At 43.2% G+C, this 13,896-nt stretch overlaps 1 non-coding gene across 1 annotated transcript; it reads right to left on the reverse strand.

Moving 5' to 3' along the window:
* Positions 1-13,425: 13,425 nt before the first annotated feature.
* Positions 13,426-13,497, reverse strand: trnan-guu (transfer RNA asparagine (anticodon GUU)). The gene has a single exon. It is a non-coding gene; the product is annotated as a tRNA-Asn (tRNA).
* Between the last annotated feature and the right edge of the window lie 399 nt (positions 13,498-13,896).

Consider the following 13,896-nt stretch of genomic DNA (forward strand, 5'->3'; position numbering starts at 1 on the left):
ACTGTCTCTCGGCAAACACGTCAATATCTCCTTCAGTCTGAAATAGAAAGTTAGCTGTTGATTAACGCAATGATTCAACTACAAACTGCGATTAATTAGCTTCATGCAGTTAATTTCATAGGATCTTCACTCTTGTTAGAGTTAATTCTCTGACCGCGAATCGAACCAAGCGGTGGTGGGAGCAGCGCAATCGTAAACCACCAGTCCATCGGGGAGCTTCCAAGATTGCGCACCAGACACCGTAGAACTGATAACATTTATTTCTTTTTCACTCTTTCGTGATTCATTCAGCTCTGTGTTTATTCTCAGGCCGCTAATCTCTCCCTTCCTTTCAGATTCTGACTGCGGATATTCTTGTGGTTCATTATGAATAAGATACCATATCTCACAGCCCCGGTATATTTGCCGTTTCTCTCTGCAGTTCTGTACAAAATCAAACTGTACGCAGATACCGACAGTGTCTCTCTCTCACTCCCCACAGAAGCAGCAGGAGATGCCACTTTAAACTGCCAGTTGCTTCAAACGATGCCCGAAAGAGCTGGGTTGCCTTGCAGCTTTCCCAGCAGCTGCATTGATTCGGTGCGTGAATTTTGGGAAATTGAATGATTTACACCGGCAGCTTGTGGTTGTAATTTATCTCACTTTCTATTTCATGTACATGCCTACTTGCACTTGGTGCTGTCGTTTCCTGAACATCATCTTCTGTCGCGATAGTAGTTCGAACAGAAAATGCCATTTTGTGCGAGCAGCTTGTCTGGCCCGAAAATGATCTGAATCACAATAGGGGCAAGTAGGAAAGGCCGCGTTGCTCTGCTTGTTCGCAGCAAAGAATTTTCAGCGTTTCCTTGTGGTCTTGTGTTTAGGATTCGGCGTTTTCATCACCACGGCAACGGTTCGATTGTTGTCTGTCTCAACATCCGCATCTTATACACTCTACCATAAGTGTACTGTAATCAATTTGCTGATTTTTATACTGTGAGGGCGAAGAGATATAAATATGGAGGCATTAGTTATGAATTCATCAGCTCGGTTACACCTTTGCTTCTCCTACCGTCTCAGTCTTTCTATCTTTACAGTTCTCTGCAGGTTCGATCATCCTTGGCCGTTTAATAAAGCCTGAGAAGTCCATGAGGGGAAACCACAGAGAGTCAAAAGACAGAATAAAGTATGGAAACAAATGTCAAGTTCTGCGAACGAGCAGAATTTAACATGGAGCTCGGGAGAGATTCCTTCAGATGTCTTGTAAGAGACCATTGGGCTCCGAATTAAACACGTCTGCGGCGCTGACATATCTCTTTGAAGGAGAGAAATGCGGCTGGTTAACAGCAGTTTATATTTATTTGAGCATTGAACAACACTATAAGAAACGGCGCTGTGAGCAGGATTATGAATCTGCGGGGGAAAACCCTCTTGGATTTTAAGTCCAACGCCTTCAGCACTCGGCCATCGCAGCTGCAAGCAATTGAAATGCACAGCTGTAAATCAGAATGCGTCGGATTATCACAAAAGATCTGTGACATGATGTGCTTTCAGGCAGGTTTCCAACTATACACTTGCAGACCCTTACCGTGCGGACATTGCTGTTTTAGTGATAGAATTCTCGTCTGCCAAGAAGGAAGCCTGGGTTCAACCTCTCGTCCAATTCAGGACAATTGGCATTCTGCGTTCATGAGATCGCGTGAAATGTGATACATTCGCACTCAGCTTCAATCTGCGCACCATTTTGAGACATTTTGCTTTCTCCATGTGTGTTGCGTCGAAAAACCACATTGCAAGTCCAACGCCTTAATCATTGGGTCATCGCAGCTGCGAGCGACAAATCCTACACGGCTGCGGATCAAAATGCGGAAGGTTAAAACAGGCGATCTATGAGACTGTATGTTCTTGGCTTCCAGCTGAACACATGCAACCGGCTGTTGTGCGGACGTTGCTGTTTCAGCAGTAGAATTCTCGCCTGCTACTCGGGAGGCCCAAGTTCGGTAACCGATTAATGTCGGAGTATTTTTATTCTGCGTTCATGTGAATTGGGATATATTTCTATTTCTATTCATGTTCAGCATCAACCTGCACACCATCTTTCGACATTTCTTTTCTCCACGTGTGTTACTTCGACAGAACCTTTACATTCTGTCCTCTCGGGCTCCAACATGCTCATTCCTGCCTTCCACACACTGTCAAGACGTGAAAAACCAATCACTGAACTTGCACTTAAAATGGCAACGCAGGGCTCTTCCGGGATTTGAATGCAAAACTAATCATCAAATCCCTAAATCGAGAATCATACCCCTAACCCAAAGAGCCAGCGCAATCACACAACATCAGCCACTGCTGAATTCGGTGCTTCCTTTTACCGATCGGCCATCCTTTGAGAACTCTTCTATCCATCCAATCACGTTTTCTATTCCGATGTGCGGTAATCTCAAGTTGTACACTAACTATTTCATATCAACAATATTAGCCTCTCTTTACCACATTCGCTTTGACTGTGTGACTTGTATTATCAAGTGAGACTCTGCGGAGTTAATTGCTCTAAAGCTACATTGTTATCCATCTTAGCATCCGCAGATTATCCACTCTACCACAAGTATAACAGTGACTACACTTCAAAAATACTTCATTGGCTGTAAAGCGCTTTGGGACGTCATGAGGTGGTAAAAAGCGTTTTATAAATACAAGAATTTCTTTCTTTTATACTGGGATAAAATTACTGACTTTTCACTGTGAGGAAAACGAGACACGAATGCATTAAGCAGAATTTAGCATAAACAAGTATCATTAATGGGAGTAGTGGGACTGAGAAATGCTTAAACAGCCGTCAGTCACCACCCCCGTAGGATTGGAAGATTATGGCCAGAAACTCTGCAGTTTCCACCCGTACTTCCCTTTGCAACCAAGGATGCATCGCATCCAGACCGGGTGATATATCCACTTTAATTACAGCCAGCCTTTCTAATACCAGCTCTTTATCAATTTTTATCCAATTCAGTATCCCAACCAACCCCTGTTTTCCTGTTTTCCTGACTTTGGCAGCATCTTCTTCCTTGGTAAAGACAGATGCAAAGTACTCATTTAGTATCTCAGACTTGCCCTCTGTCTCCGTGCATACAACTCCTTTTTGGTCCTTAATCTCACTTTCTGTTCCGATGTGCGGTAATCTCAAGTTGTACACTAACTATTTCAAGTCAACAATATTCGCCTCTCTTCATCAATTTCCTTTATGGTGCATTTTCTTGCAGTGAAAACACGCTTTGAAATCCCGGACATTGTACCCCCTTTGAGTGGTCTCCAACCACCAACTTTTCGGTTAATGCGCTGAATAATTACGCCAGAGAGATAAAGTTTCTCACGTTAAATAAAAGTGCTTTTTCACCGAGCTAAAGCTTGTGGTTACAGTGAGTAATGAACGCTATCAAATTAATTAATTAAACTAATAAAAGTCTGTGAAAGAACAAGAATTGTTGTAATCGCCTTTGGTCAACCGATAACTTTCTGGTGCAGACTCACGGAAATATAACATGGATGGTGAAACTTTAAATACGTTTTTGCGTTTTGTCTGTGATGAACTTTCACCGATTTTCGTTTTCCAGACAGTATTTTAACAGTCTGGTTAAAAATGTTAAGGGCACAAGGAATTTGATGCAACCGTTCTAAAATTTAACATGAGCGACCAGTGACCACTCCTTTTTAGAGAACAAGTTTATGGCGGGAGGTTCGTCTGGAGCAAGTTCCCAAATAACGCTTGAACCCGGCATCGAACCGGAGACTTTGTGTCTTTTGAACAAACGGAATGACCTCCATACTACGGAAACCCGAACTAATCAAAAAACCCTCATAGGATGTGTTCAGCTGGAACGTAAATCACTGAGTCCTTTTTTGTATTCGTTCATGGGATGTGGGCGTCGCTGGCAAGGCCAGCGTTTATTTCCCATCCCGAATTGCTCTTGAGAAGGTGGTGGTGAGCCGCCTTCTTGAACCGCTGCAGTCCGTGTGGTGAAGGTTCTCCCACAGTGCTGTTAGGAAGGGAGTTCCAGGATTTTGACCAGGCGACGAAGAAGGAACGGGGATATATTTCCAAGTCAGGATGGTGCGTGACTTGGAGGGGAACGTGCAGGTGGTGCTGTTCCCATGTGCCTGCTGCCCTTGTCTCTCTCTGCATCGGGTTGCTTCTCCGTTAAACTTCATCACTTCTTTCCCTCATGAAAGACTCTCAATCCTTTTCCTCCGTTCTCTTTCGCAAACATTTCACTGACCAAAGCTTCACAAGTCACCCAGGAAAAAGATTCCATTTCAAAATCATCAGCTCCCGAATGAGCTGCGAGGACAGACTGACCAAACCTGCGTTCAGTCGTGAAGCTTGTGGGTGTGTTGTCATCCTTAGGGACAGAGACAGGTCTGTGACACAGAGCGAAGGCAGGAAAACAGAAATGTGTCCATTCAGGTCCATAAATGGGCAGACAGTCAGTCAAAGTCATTGATTCCGACACGCGGCCCGGTCGTTGTTCAGTTAGTCGGGGAGGGAGGCCTGCAGCCAGCAAACAAAAAGCCTGAGATTAAGGCAGAGACGCAATCAGACGGATATACAGAGAGACAGATAGACAGGCAGACATCTGACACCAAAACGCAGCGTGATCGAATCACATTGGGGTGATATCATTTTCACAGTAGCTCATCCTGCCCACCGGGTATCGCGGGGCAGTGTTTTTCGGATGGGCTGTTGATTATTAGCAAAATAATATTTATCAGAATTAAATTTGTTGCATTAAAGTGCTCTTTATCTGTTCATCTTGCTATACATCCTCATCAGTTTGATACAGAAACAAGTAACAATGTTTAAGGGTATGGTTTGTTCAATAATTGTGCAAAAACCCTGTCATCCAGTGTAAGAAATAAAGCACAAACTGCCCAGCACGTGGCTAAACCCATGAGGTCAAACGGTATGTATGGCCTGTTAGCTCAGTTGCTTAAAGCGTGGTGTTAATAACGCCAAGGTCCTGGGTTCAGTCACTTTTAAAAGTTTGGCGGACTTCAGAAACAAGCAAATCCAAACAAAATGTCATAAGTTAAATGTTTTTGAATAACATCCATTGATATGTTTGACATGTATTTGCCCTTTGAGCGGAGGCACACATCTTTCTCCTTATTTTTATTTTTTCCTTCTTTTCCCACTCACTTTCTGTGTCTCCATCTCTTTCTATCTGTCCCTTTTCTCTCTTTTTCTATCTCTCTATTTCTTTCCATTTCCGGAATCATTTTTCCTGGTATGTTTACTGACAAACATTACAATCTGTGTCACTCAGTATCCGGGTATGTGCACTGACGCACATTACAATCTGTGTCACTCAGTATCCGGGTATGTTTACTGACGCACATTACAATCTGTGTCACTCAGTATCCGGGTATGTTTACTGACGCACATTACAATCTGTGTCACTCAGTATCCGGGTATGTTTACTGACGCACATTACAATCTGTGTCACTCAGTATCCGAGTATGTTTACTGACACACATTACAATCTGTGTCACTGAGTATCTAACAATGTGAGGCAACGAGTATTTTTCCCCCTGCGTTACCTCTCTGTCGCTTTGCTGATAAAAGTTTAACTCGGGGCCTGTTCCCGTTCATGGTCACAAGCAGTAACAAACAGACAGAGCGTGTCTGACCGCCCCGAGATGTGGAAAAGGCATCAGTTTAGGAATCAAATGCTTCAAATCAAATGTTCGCCCGGCACCGAGAGAGGCAAAAAGCAAAGAAAAATGCAGAAGGAAATGGAGAAATAAAGCGAAATAAAGATGCTATCAAAATTTCTCATCCTTGATGCCTCTCTACTCCTTCCCCAAGCCTCCAGTGCCGGTTAAAATTTCAGTGTAAATAATTGCGAGATTCGGCACAAAGAACGAGAGCAAAACAACCAAATATTGCTGAAATTCGGAATTGCACCAGGAACCTTTACATTTTCCCACTCTCAACTGATATATTCCGGCTCCATCGCAAGTGGGACAATTTGGCGTCGCCTGGAAGAAAATTTAAACCGGGTGAATTGCCTCTCCCGCTCATTCCTTACTTCGGGGGAATGGGACTCGACCAGATATCGGAGCTCAGGTTATGTTAATGTTCTGCTGATGATATCTGAATATTATCTTGTGTTTGGCCACTTTTAACCAGGTTCTTGGACATATTCTTCCATCATCCCGTCTCCCACATCGCGCCTCTCTCTCATTCATTCTTTCCTCCATTCAACCATCAGGGAGCGGGAATCAGAGTTCACCCTCGAACCACCTACACACAAACCCTCGTTCAACAATTTTCACATTTACAAACACAAGATGTCTATACACCAGGGGAGCCCTCATAGTGTTGGACACGGAACGAAACACATCGAAGTGTTTATAAAGACAGAAAGCTGACACTCCGGCGGAGGCCTCACATTGTTGGACACGGAGTAAATTACACTGAAATGATTATGAAAAGTTGCAGAACGCATTATGTGTGTAAAATTCTCGGTTGTTTTCTCGGTACTGATGTATTGTGAAGGGAGAGGCGGGCCCAAAGTCCCTCTGATGGTTTGTGGGGAGAGGAAAAATTAACTAAATGAACTAAAGGAATGCAGGAACAGAGAAACCTTGGGGTATATGTGCACAAATCATTGAAGGTGGCAGGACAGGTTGAGAAAGTGATTAAAAAAGGAACGGGATCCTGTGCTTTACAAATGGAGGCATGGAGTACAAAATCAAGAAAGTTATGTTGAACCAATATAATACACTGGTTCGGCCACAGCTGGAGTATTGTGTCCAATTCTGGACACCGCATTTTAGGAAGGATGTGAAGGTCTTCCGGCCAATGCAGAAAATATTTACTAGAATGGTTCAAGGAATGAGGGACTTCAGTTCCGTGGACCCGAGAAGCTGGGGTTGTTCTTCTTAGAACAGAGAAGGTTAAGAGGAGATTTGATAGAAATGTTCAAAATCATGAAGTGTTTAAGTAATGTAAATAAAGAGAGACTGTTCCCATTGGCGGAAGGGTCGAGAACCAGAGGACACAGATGTAAAGTGTTTGGCAAAAGAATCAACGGCGAAATTAGTATTTTTTTCTTTTAACGCAACGAGTAATTATGATCTGGAATGTGCTGCCTGAAACGATGGTTGAAGCAAATTCAATCGTGACTTTCAAAAAGGAATTGGTTAAATACTTGAAGGAAAAACATGCAGGGCAACGGGGAAAGAGAACTAACTGGATTGCTCCTACAACGACCCAGCACAGGATCGATGGGCCAAATGGCCTCCTTCTCTGCTGCAACCATTCTAGAATTCTATGATTGGATGGATAGAAGTGGCCTGAAATGATGGGCGATCGGTTGTGGGTAGCTGGGAAATTTTACGCTGGTTGTCTGGCAATGTTACTGACGGCTCGTTGGTTTAGGATTGTGGTTATCCCTTTCCGCCTTTTACTGATTGAAATGCGAGAGGTCCTGTGTTCAAATCCCAGACGAGCCCTGCTGTGTTATCATTTTTTGTGGAAATTCACTGATGTGTTTCTCACATCTTGTCAGCGTTGCAGAAGGCGGGATTGAATTAATTCCAGAGCATGTTTGAGGTCCACAGGACAGAAGGCAGATGCTTTGTCGATGCAACAGACATGGAGAAAGAAATGTCTCACAGCGGTGACCAGATTGAAACTGAAGGTTAATTTAACCCAACTCAGGCGATCTCATGAGTGCAGATTGAAAATGCTCCTGAATTGGCCGGGAATCGAAACCCAGCCCCTCGCGTGGCAGACGAGAATTCTACCACTGAAACAGCAATGCGGTTGATGTGGTGTATATAGACTTTCGAAAGACGTTTGATAAAGTGCCATGTAATAGGCTTGTCAGAAAAATTGAAGCTCATGGAATAAAGGGAACAGTGGCAACATCGATACAAAATTGACTAAGTGACAGGAAACAGAGAGTAGTGGTGAACGATTGTTTTTGGACTGGAGGAAGATACACTGGTGTTTCCCAGGGGTCGGTACTAGGACCACTGCCTTTCTTGATATATATTAATGACTTGGACTTTGGTGTACATGGCATAATCTCAAAATTTGCAGATGACACTAAACTTGGAAGAATAGTTAACAGTGAGGAGGATAGTGATAGACTTCAGGGGGACACAGAAAGGAAGGTTGCATGGGCGGACACGCAGCAGATGAAATTTAATGCAAAGAAGTGCAAAATGATACATTTTGTCAGGAAGAACCAGTAGAGGCAACGTAAACTAGAGGACACAATTTTAAAGGTGGCGCAGGAACAGAAAAACCTGGAGTTGTGTGTACACAAATCTTTGAAGGTGGCAGGAGAGGTTGAGAAAGCGGTTAAAAAAGCATACGGGATCCTGTGCTTTAAAAATATAGGCATAGAGTACAAAAGCAAGGAAGTTGTGCTGAAACTTTATAAAACACTGGTTCAGCCACAACTGAAATATTTTGTCCAACACTGGGCACCGCACTTTAAGAAGGATGTGAAGGCCTTAGAGAGGATGCAGAAGAGATTTACTGCATTGGTACCAGGGACGAGGGACATCAGTTACGTGGATAGACTGGAGAAGCTGGGGTTGTTCTCCTTGGAACAGAGAAGGTTGAGAGGATATTTGATAGAAGAATTCAAAATCATGAAGGGTCTATATAAAGGAAATAACGTGAAACTGTTCCCATTGGCGGAAGGGTCAAGAACCAGAGGACACAGATTCAGGTGATTGGCAAAAGAACTAATTTTGACATGGGCAACAAATTTTTTTACGCAACGAGTGTTTAGGATCTGGAATGAAAAGAATCTTCATCAGTTATTCTGGGAGTGGAAACATTTTCTCTGTGTCTAAAAAATTCATTATCTTCAAGATCTTTATCAGGTCACCCCTCAGCCTTCTCTTTTCTCGGGAAAAGAGCCCCAGCCTGTTTAATGTTTCCTGATAAATATATCCTCTCTGTTCTGGTATCATCCTTGTGAACCTTATTGCAACACCTCCATTGCCTCGATATCCTTTTTATAATATTGTGTATATTTTATAATTTTATGTATTATGTACAGACAAGGATACACAAACAAATGTTCTTTCATTATTGGCCCGATTGTTCTTCTGTTTAGAGGAATATATTTCTCCTGAAATATTGGTCACCGTTTCAAATATTTACCTCTCCTGTTCTATCTCTTTGCCTGTCAAAATTTATTACAGTTTATCTTCCCCAGGTCCATTCTCATCCCCTCAAAATGAGCTTTGTTCCAATCTATTACTTAGGTCCATGTCTTAATACTGGCTTTCTCAATCGTTTACGGTGGAGGGATTGAGGGAGCGAGTGAGTGTGTGAGTGAGTGAGTCTGTGAGTAAGAGAGTGTGCAAGTATGTGAGTCTGTGAATGAGAGAGTGAATGCATCAATGATTGTGTGAGTGAATGACTGTGTGAGTTTGTGAATGAGTGAATATGAATGGGTGAGTGAGTGAATGAGTAAGTGAGTGATTGAGTGAGTGTATGATCGAGGCAAGGAGGGCCGGCAGGATCGATTAAAGGACAAAAGGGAGACAGGCAGACAAGAGAGGCATCGTTGCTGCATCTTGCAATGGGAAATAAACTGGATCTGATAAGAAAAGTAATCGTAGGGAAATATGTCGGCACCAGCAATCATAACATAATAGGGATTAAAAGAATGATGGGGGAAGAGGGCCACAATTCTGTCATCAGCAATTTCTGCTTGCATTTGACGACCAAAGATGGCCTTTCAGCATTTTCCACTTTCATTTCATGGAGAATTCACACTTTGGACACTCACAGCCTCTTATTTCGTGGCCAGAATGTGAATTCTGCATTTTACACACTTTTCCATTCGGTAAGACCCACTTCTGTTCCGTATCCTATAACTGAATGTATTGACTCAACACATGTTACAGTCACTTCACACACTGTCTCCTCCTGTCCACACTTGCCCAATGCCTGCTGGATGATTATTTATTATATTGATGTGATATTCTGTAAACTTACATATATGGCACTGAAAGCATGATCTTGTGAAAATGCACGTTGAACCTCGTGTTTCTTGTGTTGACTGCAAGGGTCTAAAGAGCTTGGGTCAGAGCACAGTGAGAGAGCATTTGATTGGAGCTGGAGAAGCCTCTGGTTGAAATTCAGGTGTCGGTTTGGCTGGTGCTTCTAGTTCGTGTTCTGTGGTAAGGAAGTGCTCACTGAAGCTTAGTGACAAGACTTTCCGTGTTGGATTGTGCACCGCATCTGTACACAGTCGTGTGACTCACTCCATTCATGAAACATTTCAGATTGACAGAGTTATTTTTCTCCAAGAATAACTGATGAAGCTTCTTTTCAGCATGGCGATATCACACACAAGGGACTGAGCTCCATTACCTTGTGTGTGCCAAACATCGTTATAGCTGTGGTCGTGTAGCTCGGTGGTAAAGCATTTAACTGTACATTAAGAAGATTTTGGTTCATATCGAAGCGCCCCCTCCACCTTTTAAGTGTTTCCTGTTGGGAGTCGCACTGTCAGTCCCCCTTCCATGCAGCTTCAGGATTGTCATTTATATTGAGTCGACAGTAGGCCATTTGGCCCAATTGTTCTATGCCAGCGTTCATGCTCCACACGAGCCTCCTCAATCCCTCGTTCATCTAACCCTATCCACATACCCTTCCATTCCTTTCTCCCTCGTGTGCTTATCTAGTTTCCACGTAAATGCATCCATGTTATCTGTCTCTACTGTTCCGTGTGGTAGCGAGTTCCACATTCTTACAACTGTTTGAGTAAGGAAGTATCTCCTGAATTCCTTATTGGATTTATTAGTGACTAACTGACATTGTTCACCTCCAGTTTTGGATTCCCCACAAATGGAAACATTTTCTCTCCGTTTACCCTGTCAAACCCTTTCATTATCTGAAAGACCTCTGTCAGGTCACCCCTCGGTCGTCTCTTTTCCAGAGAAAAGAGCCGCAGCCTGTTTAAACTTACCTGATAGATATATATTCTTAGTTTTGGTATCATCCTAGTGAATATTTTTTGCACCTTCTCCAATGCCTCTATATCCTTTGTATAATATGTAGAATAGATCGATACACAGTGTGGTCTTAACAAAGTTCTATACAAGTTTAACGTAACTTCCCTAATTTTCAATCCTATCGCTCTAGAAATGAACCCCAGTGCTTGGTTTGCCTTTTTAAGGCCATTTTAACCTTTGTTGCTGCTTTTATTAATTTGAGAATCGATAGCCCTAGATCCCTTTACTCCTCCACCCCATTTACACTCTTATTAACCAAGCAATATGTGGCCTTCTTATTCTTCCGAGCAAAATGCACCACCTCACCTTTATTTACATTGGAATTCAATTGCCAATTTCACGCCCATTCTACAAGATTATTAATGTTTTCTTGCAATTTAACTCATTCTTCCTTTGCATTAACTGCACTCCCCAATATTGCAAGGTCTGCAAATTTTGAAATTGTACTATTGATTTCCGAGTCGAAGAACAGTGGTCCCAGCACCGATCCCTGTGGAACATCACTTCCCACGTTTTGCTAGTCTGATTAACTATCTTTAACCCCTACTGTCTGTTTTCTGTTTTGTAGCCAGCTTGCTATGCATTCTGCTACCTGTCCCCTGACTCCACACGCCCTGATCTGAATCATGCGTCTACAATGTGGTAACTTATTGAAGGCCTATTGTAAATCCAAATATATTACATCTACTGCTTTACTCTTGTCCACTCTTTCTGTTACTTCGTCAAAGGATTCAATAAGTTTGTTCAAGCATGACGTTCCCTTTTGATATCCGTGCTTTCTAGATATTTTTCTCTTTCATCTTTGAGTAAGGATTCAATTATTTTTTCCCCACCAACGTTGAACTAACTGGTTGAACTAACTTGTTCGATCTCCCCTTTTTGTTTTCGGAATAACATTACCTGTCCGCCAGTCCTCTGACACTATTCCCTTTTCTAGTCAATGTATTTATATTTGCAATATTGCCTCTGCTATCTCTTCCCGAACTACTTTTGATATGTACTGATCCACTTTCTCCAGACCGGAGGTTTTATCCTCTCTAAGTTTGATAAGTTTATCAATTAACTCCCCCTTTCTTTCTGAAATATCTTTACACCTTTTCTGATCTCTTCTTCTAATGTCCTGCCCACCTTGTTAGTCTCCTCTGGTAAATACTGAGGCAAAGTAAGTATTCAATGTTTCTGCCATTTCACTGTAATTATCTGTGAATTTATCTTGTGTATCCCTTAGTGGCTCAATTAATTTGGTAAGTACCCTTTTGTTATTGATGTGTCTGCAGAATAATTTATTATTTCTTTTTATATTCCTTGAGAATTAATTTCCTCGTTTCTCATTGCTTTCTGAATTGTTTTTTGACACCCTTCCTAACCTCTTCCTATTGCCTTTTGCCCCAGAGCCTGACACCTCCCTGAAAGTCTGAAGGCTCCCCCAGAGTCTGACTCCTTCCCCAGAGCCTGACTCCTCCTCCAGAACCTGACCGCTCCCCCAGAGCCTGACTCCACCCTTAGAGTCTGACTTCGCACCCAGAGTCCGGACTCCGCCCCCAGAGACCTGACTCCCCCGCACAGTTTCTGATACCTCCCCAATGTCTCACTCCTCCTCCATAGTCTGACTCCTCCCTCAGAGTCTGACTCTGCCCCCAGAGTATGACCCCTCCCCCAGACCCTGTCTCCTCCCCCAGAGGCTGACTCCTCCTCCAGAGCCTGATTCCTACACCAAAGCCGGACTCCTCCTCCAGAATGTGACTCCTTCCCCTGAGCCTGATTCCTCTGCTTGCCTCAGTTTCTTTGACTTTTATCAGGCACTGTACAGACACAGAATCTTACAATCATAGACAGGTTAGAGCACAGAAGGAGGCCATTTGGTCCATCGAGCCGGTGCCAGCTCTTTGTAAGAGCAATCCAGTTAGTTCCATTCCCCCGCTCTTTCCTTGTAGCCCTGCAAATTTAAACCCTTCAAGTGTTTATCCAATTCCCTTTTTAAAAGCTGCAATTGAATCTACCTCCACCGTCCTATCAGGCAGCACATTCCAGATAAGGAACATTTATTTAAGATAATTAAAATGTTCCATAGGGCGGACAGAGAGAGGAAATGTTTCTATCTTGCGGCGGAGGCCAGAACGAGAGGTCATCGATATCAGATGGTCTCTGATGTGGTAAGAATGAGGAACTCGCCACCACGAGGAGCAGTCGGAGCAAACAGGACAGATGGATCAAAGGGGAAGATGGAGGAGATGAATTGGGGAGGGAGGAGGCTCGTGTGGAGCTTGAACCGTGGCATGGACCAAACGGGATGAGTGGCCTGTTTCCCTGCTGTCGAGTCGACGTAAACATCAATCCTGCTGCTGCAAGGAAGGCAGACTGAGTTTGTGATTCACAAGATAAGAACTTAAAAGGTAGAGAGGGCATCTGGATTTGAACCAAAGACCTCTTAATCAACAGTCAAACGCTCTACCACTGAGTTACACCCCCCACCTCTATGATGATTTCTTGCACACACAAGTTAACGGAGCTCAGTACCTGGCCGTCACCAATGTTGATACAACCAACCTGAATAGAAGTTTCATCAGTTATTCAGGGAGACAAATAACTGCGGCAATTAGAAATGTTTCATGAATGGAGTGAGTCACACTATTGTGTGCAGATGCGATGTACAACCCAACATGGACAGTGTTGTCACTGAGCTTCACTGAAAACATCCTTACCACAGAACGCAGAACTCGAAGCACCAGACAAACGAAACCTGAATTTCAACGAGACGTTTCTCCAGCTGCAGTCAAATGCTCTCTCACTGTGCTCTGCTCCCAGCTCTTTAGATCGTTGCAGTCAACACAAGAAACACCAGGTTCAATGTGCAGTTTCACAACACCA

Source organism: Heptranchias perlo, chromosome 20 (genome assembly GCF_035084215.1).
Source record: "Heptranchias perlo isolate sHepPer1 chromosome 20, sHepPer1.hap1, whole genome shotgun sequence".
NCBI lineage: Eukaryota > Metazoa > Chordata > Chondrichthyes > Hexanchiformes > Hexanchidae > Heptranchias > Heptranchias perlo.